The sequence below is a fragment of the Ricinus communis genome, chromosome 4, assembly GCF_019578655.1.
Source record: "Ricinus communis isolate WT05 ecotype wild-type chromosome 4, ASM1957865v1, whole genome shotgun sequence".
Classification (NCBI taxonomy): Eukaryota; Viridiplantae; Streptophyta; class Magnoliopsida; order Malpighiales; family Euphorbiaceae; genus Ricinus; species Ricinus communis.
In genome coordinates this window covers 8765371-8772624 of record NC_063259.1, presented here as the reverse complement: position 1 = coordinate 8772624, position 7254 = coordinate 8765371, and the positions used below count along the sequence as shown (strand labels likewise).

At 36.2% G+C, this 7254-nt stretch overlaps 1 non-coding gene across 1 annotated transcript; it reads left to right on the top strand.

The window, feature by feature from the left end:
* The first annotated feature begins 5465 nt into the window (after positions 1-5465).
* On the top strand, positions 5466-5572 carry LOC112534323. Its single transcript, XR_003078619.1, has one exon. It is a non-coding gene; the product is annotated as a small nucleolar RNA R71 (small nucleolar RNA).
* The last annotated feature ends 1682 nt before the right edge of the window (positions 5573-7254 follow it).

Here is a 7254-nt window from a genome sequence, read left to right as displayed (position 1 = left end):
TCTCTTATTGATAATATCCCTAATCCATGCAAAATCATGGGTTTGGGAACCAGGAATTTCCTCTTTTGTATCTCTAACTTTATTGTTTCTCTTTCTATTATCCTCAATCCGAGTATTTGTCATTCTCGGGATCTATATGGTTAGTGGTGGGCCAATGCCTATGGTATGTTCGATTATTGTAGAAGTGTGGCTGGTGCTTACTAGCGTAGATTGCCTTGTAAGTGTCTGAGCCATAACACTTTCATAATACCTTTTCATCTCTTCCAGCTACCGATTATACATAGTGACGATGTCCTCTAGTAATGGCTACCAAGGACTTTAGGGAAGACCTGGGGCCGAAGGTCGGCTGTGAGGCGTGACAAGTGAAGTGAAGCTCGGAGCTTGAGACAAAGGTGCTGGTGGCCTTTGTCCCATCTCCCTCTGCCAAGTAGCTGAAAAATTTTCGATTGGAGGTGGACCTCTCCAAGTGTAATTTCCATTGAAAATTTGCTCCACCGTGAAGTTGTTGAAAAGATTTCTCCTCTAAGGCTAGAAGGTAGGGATGATAGGTCTAGGCAAACCTAAAGATGATTGACTGATCTGCGGAGGAAATTGGGGTCCAGCCAGGGAGTTGCTAGCTGCATCTGTAGTTTTTGATAGACAAACATCTCCACTCTGACTTTGATCGATTTCCATTTAATTTTGGTTAGGTAGGGAAATAAAGCTTTTGCATGAAATTTCCCGCAGATGGCGCCAAATGATAACTCGATTGGCTGGGGCGAGCTATCAATAAGGATCTTCAAAGACTAACCTCAATCTCCGGAGTACTTGTAAGAATAGGTTAGAAAGCGCTGGTCGGGGTTGTATAAGGGTGGATAAAGTGTATAAGTGTGTAAGATTGCATGTACCTGTAAGTGTGAACTCTATATTTGTGGGTCATCCTAATCGTATTAGGATTTGTACTCTTATTCATCTTTAGAGTCCTAGATCGGGTCGGACTCTATGACTAGATTCCTCTTAAGACAGATTCTCTTAGAGTCCCAATCATAGTGGATATCAATCTCTGGTTAACCCTGCCTTTTTAGGGTGGAACAGGTTGGCTTATGATGCTCGGTTATCAAGTATAATATAAAGATAAAATAAATACTCATTGAGGATAAATAAGTTAATCATCCAACAAAAGGCGTTTGACCTAGCAAGAACATGATCATCATAAGAAAGAGTTTAGTATTGGATACCATGATGATTGGTTTTTGATTGTGCTTTAGTGCAAGTAGGAGATTGTTAGAGTATGCTCTAAAGGCATTCTTCGACTGATTTGTCAGTTGATTTGTGTTAATTTATACATCACAATTGATGGCATACAATTATACTAAAGCCATTCTTCGACTCTAATGGTATGAGTAGTCAAGTATTATTAAGGAATAATCCAAGCCATTAGAGATGAACACCATGGAATGTAAACACAAATGCAAGAGAAATTATAAAGTGATTTTATAATAATGAGATTCTCATTACATAAATTACTAAACTTTATTCATAGTCGATGTTTGATCAAGAAATAGAAATTGATCGTTGGATATTGATCAAACGCTCGAGACTAACATAATGTGTTATAGCTTACTTCTGAAGTAAGCAATTTGTCCCATAAGGTTGAGGAATAGGGATTCCGAGATAAGCATATGGATGCTTGTTACAAGAACAAGTTCATTGAACACGACCCTACTGAGTAGTCCATATGGAATTTACCCCAAGTGATAGGAAATCATCATCTCAGCAACCATGCACCTCAATAACTAAAGAATTATGATACATATGGAATGCAAGAAAACACCCTCCAATCAAGATGATTCCAAAACCCAATGATCTCTTAAATGAAGTTAGGGAAAACTAGTTCCAACAATGAAACTAGCACTTGAATTCAACTCCAAAGGCCACAAACCAAGTATGATTTGATAAGTTATGAATCAAAGATAAGAGTTTGGTTAGAGAAAGCCAGAAACTAAAAATAGTTTGATAAGTTCAAAGTTCATGCAAGAAATTAAGCAAAAGCACTCATAAAGAGCAAATAAAGCTTATCATTTCGATATTGTCTTGTGAACTCATCTTGATGAAACATTTTCTTTTTTGTATGATAATAAAAGAAATAAAAAGAATTGCAGAACAACTGAAAGAGATTAACAAGAAGGGACAATAGAATTTGTTTTATGGATACAAAGGTGTAAATTTAAAACAAAGAGTACTTAGAAGGACAAAACTGAAACAAGAAGTCGGCACAAATAAAGAAAATGAGAAGAAGATGAGAAACTTCCATAAAACAGAAAACACAAAGATAAGAAAACCTCAACTTGAAGCAAGTTCTGATAACAAATGATAGGAAATAAAAAACACAAAGGATAAGCAAACCTTAATTGAAGCAAGCTCTGATCCCAAATGATAGGAAATAAAAAATGCAAAGGATAAGCAAACTTCAATTGAAGCAAGCTCTGATACCAAATGATAGGAAATCATCATCTTAATAACCATACACCCCAATAACTAAAGAATATATGGAATGCAAGAAAACACCCTCCAATCAAGATGATTCCAAAATCCAAGAATCTCCTCAAGTGAAGTACGAGAAAACTAGTTCCAATAATGAAACTAGCACATAGATTCAACTCCAAATGCCACAAATCAAGTATGATTTGATAAGTTAAGAGTCAAACACAAGATTTTGGTTAGAGAACGCCACAAAGTAAAAATAGTTTGATAAGTTCAAAGTTCATGAAAGAACCTTATCATTCATAAATGGATTTCTTATAAATGAATTTGGCTTTGAGATAAGTCAAAACAAGATAAAGAGCCTTAAATGGATGTCTTTTGAGCTCTTCCATATTTTTCTCCAATAACTAATGAGTTATGATACATATGGAATGCAAGAAAAAACTCTCCAATCAAGATGATTCCAAAACCCTAAGGATCCCTCAAAAGAAGCTTATGAAACTAATTTCAATTTGTATTGATTAACAATGAAATCAGCACTTGACTCCAATCCCAACGCTACAGACCAAAAAGATTTGATAAGTAAAGAATTAAAAATAAGATCTTTAGTTAGAGGACGCCACAAACTAAATAAGTTTGATAAGTTCAAAGTTCATACAAGAACTTAACCAATTCCTAATCTTAAAGATCTAAAGTTAGAATCTCTTCCTAACAATTGATTTTAGAATAGCATTAATCTATAAATTACTGTTAATAAGAATGTCTAGTTCTTATTCCAATAAGTTATTACACTTATCTCTAAGATGCAAATCACTTAATAACACAAGCAGTGGTACAAACTCAATTGAATTTCTCAATTACAAAGGAGTTCTCAAATTGATTCAACAATGAAGAAGAAATAATATATTTTATTATACTTGAATGAAACTACAATCTTAAATCAACAATCGAATCACTTAAGCACAAAACATGCCTAGCCTCACCCCCAAATGGATTTAATAAGATTAGTTAAACATGTTCATGATTAAACTAATACAAGAATCAAATACAAAGTAAACAAGAATCGAAAAGAACATGAACACCCTTTTCTCAAATGGTGGATATGCTATCTCCTCTTGAATAACTCTGGACCCAATCTCTACAGCTCAAGATCTCCTTCTTCTTTCTTCTGAATCTTCAATCCAATCCTAAAAAACAACTATCTAGATGATGTTGAAGTGAAATTCATCTTCGTTTTCCTCTTCTTGATCTTTTGGAAGGTTGCTCTTAAAGTCTATCTTGAATACCCCCAAACTTCTTGCTTGGTTCATTAGCTAACAAAAATGCAAGCTGCTCCAACACACTCTCATTGGATAGCTCATGCTCATCCTCTGCCTGTAAGGCAACTTGTAAAGGATCATCAAGCAATATCTCATGCAATTGTGTATCAATAACACCATCAAGTAAATCAACAGAAAATACAATATCATCATGATCAAAGGACTATCTCATAGAACTGTTCAAATCAAAAGTGATAGTTTTATCCCCTACCCTAAGTTCAAGCTTTCCATCACAAACATCTATAATAGCCCTAGATATTGCAAGCAAAGGTCGACCTAAAATCAAAGGTGCATTGCTCTCACCTTCCATGTCCATCATCATAAAGTCAACATGAAATATAAATTTATCAACCTTAACAAGTACATTCTTTACAATACCCCTATGATACTTAGCAGTCCTATCAGCTAACTGTATGCTAATCCTAGTGGGTTTAGTCTCACCTAGCCCCAACTTGGTAAATAAATTGTATGACATTAAATCAATGCTAGCTCCTAAGTCAGCTAAAGCATTGCTAATTGTGAAATCACCAACCGCACAAGGGACAGTAAAACTCCCTAGATCAGGCTTCTTCTCTGGCAATTTATTCTAAAGTATAGCCGAACACTCCTCATTTAGGGTCACGATCGCCAAGTCCTCTAACTTTCTCTTGTTGCTAAGGATCTCCTTTAAGAACTTTGCATACCTAAGCATTTGTAAAATAGCTTCAACAAAAGGTAAATTAATTCGTAGTTTTTTAAACAACTCAAGAAACTTACCAAACTACTGATCGACTTTCTCCTAGTTCTACCTTCTCTGGCTCCATCACCTTGCTATCTCCATCTTTCCTATCTGAATCTACCTGCACAACATCATCATCATGAGGAATAAGAATAGAACTAGATAGTTGCTTACTTGATTGCAAAGTGATAGCCTTCACGTGCTCTCTCGAGTTGGACTTTGTATTACTGGGCAAAGTCCCTGGCTGCCTCTCAACCATCATCTTAGAAATTTGGCCTATTTGATTCTCCAAGTTCTGAATGGAGGCCTATTGATTTTTAAGAGCTGCGTTCATCTGCTGGAATCTGGTCTTTAAAGTGGACACAAGATTCATCATCAGCTCCTCTAAGTTAGGCTTTTTCTCTTGAGTCTAAGGAGACTGAGGTGGAAGAATAGATTGTTGCGGCTGCTGATGTAGTCGTTGAAAGCCTGGTGGCCCCTGGTTATTGTTGTTCCTCCATTTGAAGTTCGGATGATTTCTCCATCCCGGATTATAAGTGTTGCTATACGGGTTGTTCTGCTACCTAGGTTGACTCCCTATATAGTCCACCTGTTCATGGTTTGATGAAGAAGAAGCAAACATAACTGCCGACATATAATTACTCTTGAAATGTGGGCTGCCATAAAACTCACAACTTGCTTGAGCTGCTTGGATAGGCATCTGGAGTTGATCAATTTTCTTGGATAATAAATCAACTTGAGCCGCCAAGGCTGTAGTGGCATCCAACTGGTGTACACTTCCTTGACGTCCCGTCCTCCTCTTAGTAGTGTGCCACTGGTAATTGTTTGTGGCCATCTCCTCTATCAAGATTTGGGCTTGCTCTAATGTCTTGCTGCTCAAAGAACCACCTACAGCTGCATCTACCATCTACTTAGTAGCCAAATTCAAACCATTATAAAACGTTTGTACCTGTAACCAGATTGGTAGTCCATGGTGTGGGCAGCACCACAGTAGGTCCTTATACCTCTCTCAAGTGTCGTACATCGACTCATCGTCAAACTGCACGAAAGAAGATATGTTATTTCTAAGTTTAGCAGTCTTAGAGGGAGGAAAGTACTTAAACAGAAAATTTTCTGCCAAAGAATCTCAAGTAGTGATAGTGTTTGGAGGTAGCGACAGTAGCCACCACTTAGTTCTATCCCTCAAAGAAAATGAAAACAAGTGGAGACAAATTGAATCATTTGTTGTCCCATTAATCTTGAAAGTATCACAATGAATCTCTTCTAGCAAGCCTCACTATATGTGCATTAAGATCCTCATCTGGCAAGCCTCCGAACTAAACCGTCTATTGCACCATCTGAATTGCATTAGGCTTTATTTCAAAATCATTAGCAGCGACAACCGGTCTTATAATGCATCTTTGCTTCCTCTCTAGCGATGGTTTTGCAAAATCATACATTGTATGGTTATTCTCATTGTTCTCGTTGGCGCCTGCCATCTCTACTGTAGTGTCTTCCGATTCACTCTCGTCTACGGATTTCTAAACCTGAATCTCTTCCTCCTCTACGTTCAACCGCTTCCTTAATTGCCTGAGGGATCGCTCTGGTTCTGGTAATGGGTCTACTAGATCAGGATTGGATCTCCTGGTCATACACTACTTGAAATAATGAATAACCAACAACACAAATGAATAAAAGAATAAAATCAAACAAAAACAAATAAAGAACACAGAATAAATCGCTAAATTAACAAGAACACACAGTTCACAATATTTCTCAAACAATTCTCCGATAACGGCGCCAAAAACTTTATGATTCACTAGACACGACTAGCAATCTACAAGCAAGTGGACCTACTGAATGTAATCTAGCTGTGGCAAGTATCAATGTTGTATCCCACGAGAACTGAGAAGCTACTGCTACTACATTATTCCTATTATCTAACCGATCAAAAGGTGGTGAAGATCATTAGCTAAAAGTGATTGAGAATGCAAATAAAAACTAAATTTTAATAAAGAGAATGCAAGTTTGGAAAAGACAATGAGATAAGTTAACCTAATTGTGGATCATTTTAACTAGGCGACTTAAAAGCAATAATTCATGAATTGATAAATTAAGAATTGCGATCTGTGGATAATTTCTTAAATGAATTAGCCTCTCTCTCAAGTTAACCAATTCCTAATCCTAAAGATCTAAAGTTGGAATCTCTTCCTAACAATTGATTTTAAAATAGCATTAATCTATAAATTACCACTAATAAGAATGTCTAGTTCTTATTCCAATAAGTTATTACACTTATCTCTAAAATGCAAATCACTTAATCACATAAGCAGTTGTCCAAACTCAATTGAATTTCTCAATTACAAAGCAGTTCTCAAATTGATTCAACAATGAAGAAGAAATAATATATTTTATTATACTTGAATGAAAACTACAATCTTAAATCAACAATCCAATCACTTAAGTACAAAACATGCCTAGCCTCACCCTCAAATGGGTTTAACAAGATTAGTTAAACATGTTCATGATTAAACTAATACAGGAATCAAATACAAAGTAAACAAGAAACAAAAAGAACATGAACACCCTTTTCTCAAATGGTGGAAATGCTATCCCCTCTTGAATAACTCTAGATCCAATCTCTACACCTCAAAATAGCTATCTAGATAATGTTGAAGTGGAATTCGTCTCTGTTTTTTTTCTTCTTAATTGTCTGGAAGGTTGCTCTCAAAGTCTGTCTTGAATACCCTAAAGTTCTCTCTCTAGAATCCTCAG